The sequence below is a fragment of the Heteronotia binoei genome, chromosome 11 (assembly GCF_032191835.1).
Source record: "Heteronotia binoei isolate CCM8104 ecotype False Entrance Well chromosome 11, APGP_CSIRO_Hbin_v1, whole genome shotgun sequence".
Lineage (NCBI taxonomy): Eukaryota > Metazoa > Chordata > Lepidosauria > Squamata > Gekkonidae > Heteronotia > Heteronotia binoei.
In genome coordinates, this window is record NC_083233.1 from 73732387 (window position 1) to 73749295 (window position 16909).

Consider the following 16909-nt stretch of genomic DNA (forward strand, 5'->3'; position numbering starts at 1 on the left):
CCGAATATTTCCAAATAATACCATAATTATTCAGAAATTAGGTATTCGAAATTCAAAAATAGGTTCAAATGCCTACCCAGAATACCTATTTCCGAATATTTACCGAAAAGGCTATATTCAGTAAATATTCGGTAAACCTTTATCCGAATTGACAGCCTTAGTCGGTAGTTACCCAGATCCTCTTTTTCCCCCTTCTTGAAGACGGGGATAACATTTGCCCATCTCCAATCTTCCGGCACTTCTCCTGTTCCCCAAGAATTCTCAAAAATAATAGCCAGAGGCTCAGAAATTACATCCACAAGATCTTTTAGAACCCTTGTATGCAGTTCATCTGGCCTTGAGGACTTAGTTTCATTTAAAAAAAATAGGTGTTTATGTACTACCCCTACGCTGGCAGAGGTTGAGAGAGCCAGTTTGGTGTAGTGGTTAAGTGTGAGGACTCTTATCTGGGAGAACCAGGTTTGATTCCCCACTCCTCCACTTGCACCTGCTGGCATGGTCTTGGGTCAGCCATAGCTCTAGCAGAGGTTGTCCTTGAAAGGGCAGCTGCTGTGAGAGTCCTCTCAGCCCCATCCACCTCACAGTGTGTCTGTTGTGGGGGAGGGAGATAAAGGAGATTGTGAGCTGCTCTGAGACTCTTGAGTGGAGGGCGGAATATAAATCCAATGTCGTTGTCTTCTTCTTCTAGGTTGGAACTTCATACCCTCCTTATATGTTTTGTTTTTGCCATGTTGAGCACCATTTCCCTCAGAAGAGAAGACTGAGGAAAAGTAGGAATTGAGCAGTTCCACCCTCGCTTCATTACCTGTTACAATTTCACTTTCCTGCCCTGAAAACAGGCCTACCATCTCCTTGGTCTTTTCCAACACAGAGCAATCGTTTGCAAGTGGGATCTTTTCCATTTCACACATACTAAAATCCAGTTTCAAAGTGCATCAGAAGTGGATTTAAAGTGCATTACTCAGCATGTGCAGAATCACCCCTAGAGGAGGAGAGAGCAACATATACCAGCCTGCGTTTCTTGGAGGGAATCTGAGAAGGAGATGGAACAGATGGCTTTATTTTCTGTACCGTTGAGTGAGAGTAAACATTGAGGCACTTCCGTAACTGACAGCCTTTGAGGTTTCCTTCGGTCCTCTGTCGAAATTTCAGAGCATGAGTTTAGAGAGGGTTTTCTATAAGGGTTTCCAACCGCTTTCTCTCTTTGCTGAAAAAGGAAAACAACAGCTGAGAAGGTCGCCTCTATTGTTGCCTCCTCTCGTTTACTTGGCGAGGTGCTGGTGATTAGAACATAATCTTTGACTTTCAACGGAAAGGAAGAAAAGCAAAGCAACCTGGAGAACAAAGGGAGGATATGAAAGATGCCTGCTGTTGGCAGGGCTTTCGGGACAGGAGGGTGACTAAGAAGGCAACAGGTGGATCCAGCGTAGGTGGAATAAAGCCCTTCAGGACCACAGCATGCTGGCAAGGAGGAATATGAAGATCAAAACAACACACATTATAGAGGGGAGGAGACAAACATGGAAGAAGTGAGAAAATCGGTCAGGTGGAGAAAAAAATACTAAGTGTCAAAGCCAGGGGTTGTTTTGTAGAAAAATAGGTGGTGGAGCTCATCCAGGGATTGTTATGCGGCTGCACCTACTATTCAATGGACGAGGAGGTGGAACTCTCAGAAGGAGGAAGTGGAACTCTCAGAAAGGTTCAGGAGCTGCGCTTCTGTGAGCTCCCACTGAATCCGAGGCCTGGTCAAAACAAATGAGAAGCTGGAAGATCCATGATCCCAGTATAACCTTAAGCTCCATTATGGCCACACCAGTTCTCAGTTCAGATCCAGACCATGTGGGGAGGGAAGAGGGGGTTAACCCTTTCTACTGAAATCAGGTCCTCTACGCTGAAAAGAAGAAGAAGAAGATGATGATGATAATGATGAGGGGTCATTTTGTAGAAAAATAGGTGGTGGAGCTCATCCAAGGATTGTTATGCAGCCACACCTACTATTCAATGGACAAGGTAGGTGGGGAGGAAGAGGTGGAACCCTCAGAAAGGTTGAAGAGCTGTGCTCCTGTGAGCTCCTGCTGAATTCAAGGCATGATGATGATGTGATGATGATTATGATGATGATATTGCATTTATATCCTGTCCTTCACTAAATCTCAGAGTCTCAGAGCGGTTCACAATTCCCTTTAGCTTCCTCCCCCACAACAGACACCCTGTGAGGGAGGTGGGATTGAGAGAGCTCACCCAGAAGCTGCCCTTTCAAGGACAACTCTGCGAGAGCTATGACTGTTTGTTGTGGGGGTAGAAGATAAAGGAGATTGCAAGCCGCTCTGAGACTCTGATTCAGAGTATAGGGTGGGGTATTAATCTGGTATCTTCTTCTCATCACCCACTGCTTGTTTGGTTTTTTAACTAGGAGATGCCGGGGATTGAACCTGGGAACCTTCTGCATGCCAAACAGATGCTATACCCCTGTGTCACAGCCCACAGTCGTTGCACAAAAACGTGCAATACGAGAAGGGTTAAACCCCTTCTGCCCTCCCCATATGGGCCTAAGCTGCCTCAGGGCTGTGATTTGCCTTTAGCAGCCTAACAAAAGATCAGCAGTTGCTGCCACATCCAATTTGACCCAATGTGAATACCCAGGAACGTTAAAATGAATTAAACATTAAAATGAATTTCCATTGTGAAGGACATAGCTGAATACCGCAACATTTCATTTCTCTTTGACACAAAAAGATCAAATGTCTTCCTTCTCTGGTGGTTTTTCTGCATCCCTCTTGGCTGGTTTTGAATGGCACGGTCATGAGGACCCCGGAGGAGGAGAAGGAGGAGGAGGAGAAGGTGATCAGGGCTTTCTTACAGAAAAAGCCGAGCACAGACTCATTTGCATATTAGGCCACACCTTCTGAAATCACCATTGTTTTGCACGGGGATTTTTGTATGAAAAGCCCAGCTGGAACTAATTTGCATATTAGGCCACACACCCCTGACACCAAGCCAGCTGGAACTGTGTTCCTGTGTGTTCCTGTTCAAAAAAAGCTGTGGTGATGATCTTTAATTATTTAACTACCTTTTTTCGACACGCCTTTAACTACTTCAGAAACTAGTTTCTGGTTGAATGTTGCTGGGATAGAAATACTTAAACTTCAGAACATGAAGACGGCCAAGTTGGATGCTGTGTGGCGAGGGAGACTTTCAGAATCTTGGCGAGGGCATTCAAGCTAGCTCTGCAACGGGGCCTCGACTGTCTTCCCGATTTTCCTTTCCTTGGTGAAACTTTGGAGGATAATTAACTGCAGCAAGTCATCATCGAAACATCTGAAGCTTGAAGACTGAGTGGGGGGAACTGTCTTGAACAAAGAATATGACAATGCTTCTGTGGCACCGTTTGTGTCAGGCTCACGCACACACCCCCTTGACAGTATTGGGTTACCTCATTGAGAGAGGCAAGCCACATCTGACGTTCTGCTCTCTGATTAATGGCAGCAGCCGTAAACATCCCCTCTGCCGCCTTCATAAATTATGCTAAAGGATGTCTTTGGGGTTTATATAGGAAGGATGGGCTCGGTGTAAATGAGACCGTCTTACCAAATGAGACGGTCCTGTCAGATTTCTTAATTATGCAGTGGGGAGGTGTTGTCAAGGCTTACAACATGACGGATGGGGTGGAGCGAGTGAAGTGAGACTGGTCAGGTCTCAACATACCAGGCCTCATTTTGAACAGGAGTTCACCGGAGTAGAACTCCAGAACCTCTACATTTTATTGTGCTTTTTCTTTCTTAACCATCCCCCCAAAAAAATACTTGCTTCTGGGCTCTGTTGTAACCCCCCAACCCCGTGAGAATTTTGCTGAACTCTAAGATTTGACAAACTTTTTAATATTTTCCCCCACACAACATGGGAAACTAACAAAAACACATAAAGCAGAGAGATGGAAATCTTCATCGTGGCACTGTGGCCATACAGGAGAAAGTCATCTTAAAAGTCTGATGGGAGTAAGTTTTTCTTATGAGCATTATAATTCAAGAAGCATTTGAAGGTAGACGCTGAGCTGATATCATTTAATACACCTTCCGGTGATGTCAGGGGGTGTGTGGCATACGCAAATGAGTTGTGCTAATGAGCTCCGGCACCTCTTTTTCTACCAAGAAGAAGAAGATGAAGAAGATATTGGATTTATATCCCACTCTCCACTCCAAATCTCAGAGTCTCAGAGTGGCTCACAATCTCCACACCCTTCACCACTACACCAAACTGGCTCTCCAAACGACTCTTGTCAACATGAAATGAATTGATTGAAGGCTTTGCGAACAAGGAAGACTGAGATCATGGCCCTCGGTCTGCAAGACCTGAGAAGAAGAAGATTGCAGATTTATACCCCGCCCTTCTCTCTGAAACAGAGACTCGGAGCGGCTTACAAGATCCTATATCTTCTCCCCCCACAACAGACACCCTGTGAGGTGGGTGGGGCTCCCTTTCAAGGACAACCTCTGCCAGAGCTATGGGCTAACCCAAGGCCATTCCAGCAGCTGCAAGTGGAGGAGTGGGGAATCAAGTCTGGTTCTCCCAGATAAGAGTCCACACACTTAACCACTACAGCAAACTGGCTCTAATGGCTGCTAATGATAGAATACAAATGACAATCATCCTGTTAACAGACTTGCTGCAAACTCTATTTAAAAGGGACTGCGGCTCCTTTCAAAGTGGTTTGCAAGGTAACAAACCATAAACAAACCTCCCAATATGGTTTGTGGTTCGGTTCGTGGTTCAGCTACGAACCACAAACTGTCAACAAACCACATTTTCTGTTTCTGCCCATCCCTACTAACGGTCTCCTGTGAGACTGCAGATTCCTGTCTCTAGAGAGGATTCCTCTTTCTGCAGAGGTTTTCCTTCCCTCCGTTTAGTGTTGCCTGATGAGTTCCCTCTGAATGTGGGTGTGTATTTCTGTGTCTGTCTTTTCAATGGGTGAAGGGAAACCTGAAGGAATCTTTACCCAGGGTCCTCTGCAGCTCTCAGTAGGCCTACTCTGTCCATCCCAATTGCCTCTCGTTGTCTGCTTCAGTCTCTCTCTTTTTCCAAATAGATAGAAGGTCTGACTAAATGCAACGCTGGCTTCATTTCGGCATCATGGCAGGCATGAACAAGCCCATCATCGTACTCATACCCTCTCCCTTCACGCGTTCCCCAGCGGCATGGAATATGACCTCAGTCTTCCTTGTTTGAAAAGCGTTCAATCAAATTCTTATTGGCCACGATGTCCCATTTGTGGGCACCTAGCCACACAGGAGTTTGTTTCCAACCCACAAATTAGAATTCTGCACTGGGATTAAACCCTGGTTTAAAAGCAAGCTCTCTCTCTCTCTCTCTCTCTCTCTCTCTCTCTCTCTGTGTGTGTGCGTGTGTGTGCATGCCTGAGTTATAGATGGCTTCTGGCCAGGGGTCATTTTGGAGAAAAATAGGTGGTGGAGCTCATTAGCATATGTCACCACCCCACACATGAGCTAAAAGTAACCGATGCAAGAAAGGAGAGCCCCGGGCGGGGGAGGCCTGTTTGGGCTGGCTAGAGATCCAGCCAGGCCAAGCAGGCCTCACTCACATGGGGCTCTCCTTGGCTGCCCCCCCCCCCCAGTCAAAAGGCCAACAAGCCACCTGCCACCCAAAATCACATAAGCAGTGCAGAAAGGGTGGTGCTGGCTTCTCCAGGGGTTAATGTGGGTTGCTGGGGGCATGGCAAAGCTGGTGGCTGGCTGGTTGCCTGGTCTCCTAATCCAGGGATTGTTATGCAACTGCACCCACTATTCAATGGACAAGGTAGGAGGAGGAGGGGGGGGCCATCAGAAAGGTCCAGGAGTTGTGCTCCTGTGAGCTCCTGCTGAATTCGAGGCCTGCTTCTGGCAACCCCTACTGGGGCTTGGATGTTCAGAGAGGTGGCATTCTAATACCTGCCTCTGCATCCCGGCCTTGGAGGTCTCCCTTCCAAGTCTTTGCCAGGGTTCACCCTGCTTAGCTTCCCCAATCTGACAAAGGCCTGCCAGAATAAGATAACTCTATTCCAGCAGGCCTTTAATTAACACAGAAGGACTGATATGTATATGATATATACATCTAATATACCCTGAACGCAATCTGAAGCGAGAAAACATCACATACGATTAGCACCAGACGGTTTTAATTGTTCTTTACTGTTTTTAACTGTTTAATTTGCTTTAATTGTTTAACTATTTCATTGTTTAATTGTTCTGATTTTACTGGTTGCGAGCCACCCTGAGCTTGCTTCAGCGGGGAGGGCGGGATATAAGTCGACTAAGCCTTGAACCTTAAGATGGGGCTCGCCTGGGCTATTCAGGTCAGGGCGGGAGTAAGCAAGTTGCAATTGGCATTTGGATGTCATGACAAATTGGAATATGACGGACGGCATCCAATCACGCTTCACTCACCAGAGAAGGAGGGCGGCAGCGCATGAGTGTCTCTCCCCACACGTTCCCCAGAGAGTACTGAGGTCGGGAACTCAAAACCTTCTCACTATCCCCGGGCTTAAAGAAGTCCATCTTAAGTCAACTAGAGACAGGGCCTTTTCCATAATGGCCCCTACTTGGTGGAACCAGCTGCCGGAGGAGGTAAGGGCCCTGCGGGACCTTATTCTTCCGGCTAGCCTACACCTGACTGGGAAATAAATGTAGCTTATTAGACTCCTGTGAATTATATTGTATAAGATTTGATGTTAAGGTTTTAAGGTTTTTAGGTTTTAAATGTTCTGACTTTTTAATTGTTTATATATGTAATTGTTAATTTAAACTCTGTTTTATCGTCTGTTGTGAGCCGCCCTGAGCCACTTTTGTGGGAAGGGCGGGATACGAATCATAGAATAAATAAAATAAATAAATAAGCTGTCCTTTGCCCATCACAAACCAAGAGACGTTTGTCACGGGGGGGGGGGGGGTCTGAAATTGTTTATCTGTCGACCTTGCCTGTCACTTCCATCCTGGGTTGGGTTTTTCATCCAACTGGGCCGACAAGGAAAGTTGCCAACACTGAGTTGGGGAATTCCTGGAGATTTTGGGGGGAGAGCCTGAGGAGAGCACAGCAGTTTGTGGAGGGGAGAGAGCTAAGCAGAAATGTAATGCCATCAAGTCTACCTTCCAGAGCTGCCAATTTCTCCAGGGGAACTGCTCTCTGTAGTCTAGAGATCAGCCACAATTCCCTCCAGGCCCCATCTGGAAGGTTGGCACCAGTGTTCCCTCTAAGCTGAATTAGCTAGCTCACCGATTTCATCTTAGCTCAGGACGGATGATCCCAGAGCACACTCATTTATGCAGTCGCTCGCAACTTTAATGCCAGGAGCTCGCAAGAACCCCACTACCCAATGTATTTCTCTTTTAGCTGTATTGACGTACTCAAATAAGAGATATTGGCTATTTATCTCATTACACATACTAAACCCATCTTCCACTATATTTTAATGTATTTTTCTTCTAATGGCAAACTATATGCTTCTAGCCCCACTGGTGGATCTCTTGATGGCACTTGGGTTTCTTGGCCACTGTGTGGCGAAGAGTGTTGGGCTGGATGGGCCATTGGCCTGATCCAACATGGCTTCTTTTATGTTCTTATGTGACACTGAGTGTTGGACTTGATGGGCCATTGACCTGACCCAACATGGCTTCTCTTATTTTCTTATGTGACACTGAGTGTTGGACTTGATGGGCCATTGGCCTGATCCAACATGGCTTCTCTTATGTTCTTATGTGGCACAGAGTGTTGGACTGGATAGGCCACTGGCCTGATCCAACATGGCTTTTCTTATGTTCTTATGTGACACAGTGTTGGACTGGATGGGCCATTGGCCTGATCCAACATGGCTTCCCTTATGTTCTTATGTGACACTGAGTGTTGGACTTGATGGGCCATTGGCCTGATCCAACATGGCTTCTCTTATGTTCTTATGTGGCACAGAGTGTTGGACTGGATGGGCCATTGGCCTGATCCGACATGGCTTCTTTTATGTTCTTACATGTTAAAGGGTAAATTAGTTGGATGGGAAAAACTTCTGAGAAAGAAATACCCTCATTTTGGCCCAGGCTTATAAACAATAGGATGATTAGCAGACATTCTCACATTTCGGCATGTTACTGTTTTATTGGTTTCCCACGCTCATGCTACCCAGATCAAAGGTTTGCTCAATTTGTTAATTTTACTATTCTGTCGTTGGGTTTTAAATTTGTACCATTTTGCAGTCTAAACCACTGCTTATCAGCTATATGCAGCTCTGCTCACTGTACCTGATTCCTCGTCTGAAGAAGCGTGCTTGCACGCACGAAAGCTAACATTCGGAATAAAACTTCGTCGGTCTTAAAGGTGCAACCGGACTCCTGCCTTGTTCTATCGTTAACATCAGTAGCTCCCAACTTGAATGCCAGTCGCTCACACAGTAGACTTTTTGCTCACAAGACTCTGCAGCCCAGAAGGAACGTTGGTTTCTTTATTTTATTTATTTAGTTCGTTCCATTTATATCCCGCCCTTCCGGCCGAAGCGGGCTCCTGCTGGAGTTGGCTTGGCACCCTTCGTTCTGGCTGGGCAGAAGACTGAATTTTCCTCCAGCTCTTGCTGCCTGTAGTAACTGAAGATGGTTTTCCCCTGCAAAAAAAAAAAAAAAGGATACTTGTTTGCTGCAACCCAAAAAGCCATTTGTTCCTAAGGGCAATACTTCAGTTATAGTTTTATGATTGAACAACACAGTGGGGGTGATTCTTTCAGCCTCCCTCTGTGAAACATTCCTCCGTTGGAATAGTTCCTGGCCTGCAATGCAGTAACAAAAAAAACCCCAACCTTTGGAGATATTAACAAGATTATAAATACGTCATGTCATATTTCGAAAACTGTCACGAGCAGCAGCATTTTAATTATGGATAAATAATGGGGAGGGGGAGGGAATAACACCTCCCCAATGGCTTATCCCCCCCCCCTCCCCGTGGTATGTTGATTATTGCATTATTGCATGGGTGCTAAAGCTGAGAAATGGGGAATGGTTGTAAAAAAAAAAAAAAATCCTCCAACTGGAGGAGGGGAAACAGAGATAAGGAAATGGATTAATCTGGGAAATAAAAACGGAGAGGCGTAAAACGGATAAAGCATTAATATTCCAATGCTATCTTTACAAGCAGTCATTACAAGGGAATTAATGGGGTTGGGAGAGGGGGTCGGACCACCCCGGCTACCGAAATCCTGCCGTGGGAGAGGAGGAAAGGAAACGTTTCGGCACAAATCTGCAAATGGGTGGATGGTTTTTAGCACACAATGGGGAGACGGAGAATGCCCAAGAATTTGGAGCACCCGCTAAAGATGAGCAGACTTCCTCCTCCTCCTGCTCTATATTTACCTCCAGAAGTTTGCTCCGTCCCCAGCTCCAGTCCACTCTTGATCCTCCTTCCAAGGCTCTCAAAGCACTTGACATGAGAACTTACTTCCTTCATTTTATCTTCACATAGGGTTGCCGGACCTCACCCCTGTGGAGGCTAAGGCCCCCTGGCAGCAGACCCCCAGCCGCCAATTAGCTGTCTGGAAAGGGATTTACCAGGAGAAAGCCAGGGCTTTTTTTGTAGCAGGAACTCCTTTGCATATTGGGCCACACACCCCTGATGTAGCCAACTGTCCAAGGGCTTACAGGGCTCTTCGTACAGGAAGGGAGGAAGGGAGGGAGGAAGGGAGGAAGGAAGGAAGGAAGGAAGGAAGGAAGGAAGGAAGGAAGGAAGGAAGGAAGGAAGGAAGGAAGGAAGGAAGGAAGGAAGGAAGGAAGGAAGGAAGGAAGATGAGGGAGGGAGGTGGAGTTGGAAAGAAAACAACTTTAACTTTACATGCATTCTCCAAGCCACCAGTGATTAAAGCCACTTGGAGAAGTGATTTAAAGAGCCAGCCAACAGGAAGGAAGGAAATGGAGAGATAGAGGAAAGGGAGGGAGGGAGAGGTGGAAAGAAAGCAACTTTAACTTTAAATGTGTTCTCCAAGCCCCACCCCCATGCTGGCTAGCCTGGCAAAGGGATTTAAAGAGATGCCTTCTCCAAGCCAGCCAACAAGGTGACAGGGGCTTCAAGAGTCACAGTATGTGTGAAAGGAGCCACATGAGGCTCCTGAGCCACAGTTTGGCTACCCCTGTACCAGCACATCACCGGGATGTTGTTGTTGCGATGATGTCACTTCCTGTACAATGCTGGCAACATGGCCTGGGCCCTCCCCTTCCTTCTAGTAAGTCCCCCTGCAAGGTGGTTCTGAAGATAGGATTGGTCCCTCCTGGCAACCCTATCTTCCAAACTGCCTTGCAGAGTAAGCCGTGCTTTTTTTGTAGCAGGAACTCCTTTGGGTATTAGGCCATGCCCCCTGATGTAGCCGATCCTCCTGGAGCTTACAGTAGACCCTGGACGAAGAGCCCTGTAAACTCTTGGAGGATTGGCTACACCAGAGGGGCATGGCCTAATATGCAAAGGAGTTCCTGCTACCCAAAAAAACCCCTGAGGGTAAGTTAGGCTGAATGAAGCTGACTCATTCAAGCTCATTGGGGAGGGACAGTGGCTCAGTGGCAGAGCATCTGCTTAGTAAGCAGAAGGTCCCAGGTTCAATCCCCGGCATCTCCAACTAAAAAGGGTCCAGGCAAGTAGGCATGAAAAACCTCAGCTTGAGACCCTGGAGAGCCGCTGCCAGTCTGAGTAGACAAGACTGACTTTGATGGACCGAGGGTCTGATTCAGTAGAAGGCAGCTTCATATGCTCTTATGTTCATCCCATGAGCCTCACAGCTGAGCGCAGATGTGAACTAAGAACTGCCTAGTGCCACAGTCTAAATACAACACACTGCTTCCCTGCTAATATTTCTCCTTTTGCCGCAGCAGAACCAGAAGTTTGGGGAAAGAAACCAAACAGATGAAATGTGTTCATCCTTAAACAAGAGGCTGCCGGAGTCATCCTTCGATCAGGAGTTGTATCGTCCGGAAACCATTGTTCATAATTCCTTGCAAAAACATACGCTCGTTTCTTGTTCCCATTTTGTCTGTCTGTGGCAAACGTGAATGCTAAAAAGGAAAGAAAAAAGGCCTCTCGCTCTGTTCTGGTGCCAGCCCAAGAGCGGAGGTCCATTAGCAACCCAACAATTAGGTATGAGACTAGTGTAGCTACTAAAGTGGTATTTCATGTTTTAAACGGACTTAAATGCACCAGTCCTAATGGCGAACAATATTTCAAAATGAGACTTAATCTATTTCGTTCCATTTATATTACTTTATGTCATCAATCAACGCCCCAGCAGAAAGCCTCGGCCTAAGATGAATTTAACGGACTTTATAAATAATGGGTCAATAGCAAGTTTGTCATAAATTCATTTCAAGGTTTTTGGATACAGGCCTGGCAGATACTTCGCTGTATCGCTTTCTTGCAAATCACCCATAATTCAGGATTAATTTGGATGTATAAACGTGGCAATGAGATTTCCTTTTTGTCAAATGTCAGGACAGCCTATGCGTGTGTATGTATATATGGACATATATATTGGCTTTCCTCTGGTCAATGCTCTGTCTACATGGGGAAATTTATTCCTCCTTCATCACAGGCTAAGACAGGGGTGGCCAAATTGTGACTCAGGAGCCCCGTGTGGCTCTTTCACACATATTGTGTGGCTCTTGAAGCCCCCACCACCCCATCAGCCAGTTGGGTGAAGGCAGTTGTCTCTTTAAATCACTTCTCCAAGCCAGCCAGTAGCCTGGAGAATGCTTATAATTAAAGTTGCTTTCTTTCCACCTCTCCCTACACCATCGATTTTCCTTCCTTCCTTCCTTCCTTCCTTCCTTCCTTCCTTCCTTCCTTCCTTCCTTCCTTCCTTCCTTCCTTCCTTCCTTCCTTCCTTCCTCCCTCTCTCCCTCCCTTCCTCCCTTCTTCCCTTCCTTCCTCCCTTCCTTCCTCCCTTCCTTCCTTCCTCCCTTCCTTCCTCCCTCCCTCCCTTCCTCCCTCCCTTCTTTCCTTCCTTCCTTCCTTCCTTCCTTCCTTCCTTCCTTCCTTCCTTCCTTCCTTCCTTCCTTCCTCCCTCCCTCCCTTCCTCCCTCCCTCCCTCCCTCCCTTCCTTCCTTCCTCCCTTCCTCCCTTCCTCCCTCCCTCCCTCCCTTCCTTCCTTCCGTCCTTCCTTCCTTCCTTCCTTCCTTCCTTCCTTCCTTCCTTCCTTCCTTCCTTCCTTCCTTCCAACATAAGAGAGGCCATGTTGGATCAGGCCAATGGCTCATCCACTCCAACACTCTGTCACACAGTAGCCAAAAAAAACCAGGCACCATCAGGAGGTCTATCAGTGGGGGCAGGACACTAGAAGTCCTCACACTGTCCCTGCCCCCCAACACCAAGAATACAGAGCATCACTGCCCCAGACAGACCCATTACCCACAATGGCTAATGGCCATTGATGGACCTTTGCGCCATATGTTTATCCAATCCCCTCTTAAAGCTTCTTTCCTTCTCTCAAACATCTGACGTTCATGTCTTGCTGCTCTCTAACATTTGACGTTTATTTTCTGTGGCTCTTACATTAAGCAAGTTTGGCCACCCCTGGGCTACGACATGCTGAATTTCAGATTTCTGATTTACCGTCTGTGGCAAAGTCAGGCTGGCTATACCTACTCCCCAGGAGGCAGTGGGTTAAAGCCAAGGTATAGGGTTGCTGGTTCCAGGTTGGAAATACCTGGAGATTGCGGGGTGAAGCCCGAGGAGGGTGGGGTTCAGGGAGAGGAGAAACTTCAATGGGATATAGTGTCATACACCTTCCAAAGTGGCCATTTTCTCCAGGGGAACGGATCTCTGCCACCTGGAGCTCAGCTGCAACCCAGCCACCACCTGGAAGGTATACAATAAAGAGACGTCACTCCAGAAATACAAGTCCTTCAAGCAGGTAGTCCTTCAAGTGCCCTGCTAAGGTTGCCAACTTCCAGGTGGTACAAACACAAGCAGCGACAGATGGCGAATAGTTGTATAAATTAACAAAACAATAAAGAAAAACACGTCCCTTAATGAAGTACTCACAAAAAAAATGCCAATTTCTTGTAGCCAAAATGGACGCGATGCCGATTTCCAGTAGATGCAAAGGCATTCAATTTTTCACATGTAGAAAAAAAAGCTGGAATCCCCTGATTTAGGCCACTTTGAGCCGTTCGGGAGCGTGAGCCATAACTGCCACCCAGGGAACAGGCTGATTGAGGCTCCCATATAGCTCCCACCCAGGACATAGTAACCTTGTGGAAGCAACAAGTCTATTCTTGCATCCACGCTCCTTCCTGATCCCTGATTCTGACCTGCTTGATTTCCTTGGCACCCTGACCTTTTGGCTTTTGGACATTGGCTTCTGATTCCGGTTTGTGATTCTGCATTGGTGACTTGGCTCCTGCTTGACTTCCTGGACTTTGACCTTGGACTGGCTTTGGACTCCTGCCTGCCTGCACCCAGAGAACGTGACAGAGTGTGTCTTGCGGAGACTTCGGGTCCCTATGCATTTTGTCTGAGCATTGCAATTGTGTATTGTATAGATATTGTGAAATATCCCTCGTTGGTAAAGACTTGAAACAGGTGTAGCAGAAGTTGACAACCTGTTCAAATATTAGTCATTTATCACTGTAAACCTTTGGGTTGTGCTTGTGTTTGTACCACCTGGGAGTTTGCAACCCTAGCAGGGAACTTGAAGGACTACCTGCTTGCTGGGTTTCCTTACAGGATCTGCTCTATGCATTCTCCCACATTCACACACATACTTACAGAGCTGAGAAGCAGGGCCTTTTCAGTGGTGAGCCCCATTTATCCAATGATCTCCTTATGAAGACAAAGTAAACTTGGGCTTTCTGCTGCCACATTGTTAATATGGGTAGAGGGTTGTTTGTTTGTTATCTATTTAAAACATTTATTAGGCCCTTTTTTCCAGTTTGGTGTAGTGGTTAAGTGTGTGGACTCTTATCTGGGAGAACCGGGTTTGATTCCCCACTCCTCCACTTGCACCTGCTAGCATGGCCTTGGGTCAGCCATAGCTCTGGCAGAGGTTGTCCTTGAAAGGGCAGCTGCTGGGAGAGCTCTCTCCAGCCCCACCCACCTCACAGGGTGTCTGTTGTGGGGGAGGAAGGTAAAGGAGATTGTGAGCCGCTCTGAGACTCTTCAGAGTGGAGGACGGGATATAAATCCAATATCTTCATCTTCCTCACAGGGTGTCTGTTGTGGGGGAGGAAGGTAAAGGAGATTGTGAGCCGCTCTGAGACTCTTTGGAGTGGAGGGCGGGATATAAATCCAATATCTTCATCTTCCTCACAGGGTGTCTGTTGTGGGGGAGGAAGGGAAAGGAGATTGTGAGCCGCTCTGAGACTCTTCGGAGTGGAGGGCGGGATACAAATCCAATATCTTCATCTACCTCACAGGGTGTTTGTTGTGGGGGAGGAAGGGAAAGGAGATTGTGAGCCGCTCTGAGACTCTTTGGAGTGGAGGGCAGGATATAAATCCAATATCTTCATCTTCTTCATCTTCTTACAGAGCTCAAGACAGCTTACAACACCAATAAAACAGATCTAAAATAAAATGCATGAATAACATTTAAAAAAAAAAAAAAACCCAAAATTTATTATCACAGCTCAGGGCTGCTACCAGACTTAACCAAATGCAGTCCTCAATGTAATTCGATCCCCTAAGGATTAAAAAAAGTGAAGGGGCAAGGTATCCCTCCCTGGGGAGACTGTTCCATGATGGTGGGGCTGCCACTGAAAAGGCCCTCCCTTGTATGTCCACCAACTGAGCTTCTTTGACTTAGGCTCGGTCGGTTCAGAGTTTTAAGGCTGCTGGGCGGTTATTCTAAATTGTTGTTGGATTTGCCTTTCTCTTTTTGGTTCCTTTAAGATTTTTGTACATTGCATCAAATAGGGCTTTGGAGGGAGTGGGTCTGTTGTGTATAGGAACTAATGTTGTTATATTGTAAAGGTGTTCCTGCCTGGCTCATTGGAGCCTTTAGGCCTGAGCTTGGGGACTCAGGAACGATGGGCAGTAGGATCCAAATCCTTGCTGCCCTGCTCCTATCATGGGCGCCCTGCCGGTTTGAATGATTCAGTGGCATGATTGCCCGGGAACCTGAATGTATATATAGTTGGCCCCGTTGGCTCACTCCTCAGTCTTTCACTGCAGTCCTATACTAAGCGGTACCTAATAAAAGAGCTATGATCACTACCGCCTCACCTCTTCATTGCATTGAACCCGCTATATTATAAGGTCAATTGAAAAAGCTGGACTCTCTGCTCTTAGTCTGCTGGTCTGGGAACTGGAAGATCTTGGGGATGGGAATTGCTAGCTGCTGGGATGCAGCAAGCAGAATGCCTTTGTCTGTTTACTGGGCAAAAGCAGAAGGGAAGCCACTACAGAGGCGTGGTAGGACTTGCCAGTCCCAGGGCCTGACACTGTATGCTGCAATGCCATTCTGCTCCTGAAGATGGCGATGAGGACCAGGCGCATATCCTGCCAGGATCTTCGCTTTCGAGAAGGGGGAACTGGCTTTTAAAAAATATGCATTCGTTAATGGAAGCCCAAGTGAACAACCATTCCAGGCAGGGCCTCCCAGAGAATTAGACTTTGTCCTTTGAATCCGAACACCTCAGCCACTTGACCAACCTGAAGAATCTTGTGTTATTTGCATTAAAACAGATAGGCAAGCCTGCAGATCAGGGGTGTCGAACATGCAGCTCGGGGGCCAAATCAGGCACCTGGAGGGCTCCTATCAGCAACTGGCTTCTTTCTCCCTCTCTCTTGCTTACTTCTGGGTAAAAGGTTTGCTCAATTGCACAGGAGCTACAGAGCAAAGCCTCTATTTTCTCCATTGGCCGAGGCTCCGCCCTTGGGGAGGAAGGGGGGAGGAATAGCTTGCTTTGCCAGGATCGCTCAATTGCACAGCAGAGCTATTGAGCCAAGCATCTCTTCCTCTGTTGGCTTAGGCTCCCCCCCCAGTCCCCTGAGGAAGGAAGGAAAGAGCCAGAGCTTCCTTTGCCCAGTTCCCTGGATCCCATGGGAGAAATACAAAGAAAGCATCCTTAAGACCAAGGTGTCCTAACATTTCAAGCATGTTTTAAGTTTTTTTCAAAAATATATATTTGTGTTTGTCAGTGTCCTTTATAAAATTTATATCTCTGCTATCTAATCTTAAATAGGGTACACACATGGCCCGGCCCGACATGGCTCCGCCCAACCCGGCATGGCCCGGCCCAACAAGGTCTCATTTATGTCAGATCCGGCCCTCATAAGAAATGAGTTCGACACCCCTGCAGTGTAGATCAAAGGACATGGCCTCTTTTTTTTTGCCAAAAACCCCATAAGGAAAATGCCTACCATCCACAAGGCTTACCGATTCCAGGATGGGAAATACCTGATGATTTTGGTGGGAGAAGCCTGGGGAGGGTGGGGTTTAGGGAGGGGCAGGGCTTTTTTAGTAGCAGGACCTCCTTTGCCTATTAGGCCACACACCCCCTGCTGTAGCCAATCCTCCCAGAGCTTGCAGGGCTCTTCGTACAGGGCCTACCGGCAGCTCCAGGAGGATTGGCTACATCAGGGGGTGTGGCCTAATAGGCAAAGGAGTTTCCGCTACAAAAAAAAGCCCTGGGGAGGGGAGGGACTCCAGCAGGATATATTGCCAAGGAATCCCCGCCGCAGCCATTTTCTCCAGGAGAACGGATCTCTGTTAGCTGGCAATCAACTGTCATTCTGGGAGATCTCCACACAGAGACAGCCATGCCTTGGCTGACTTTAAGATCTAGAATGGGGCAGCGGGAGAGGGGGGCCGGGTAGATTTCCTATGTTCTGTTTCCAGAATTGTTGTGCCCAGGGCTTTTCTCCCTGGGGGAATGTGGCAGAACAGAGTTCTGAAAGCTCTTTG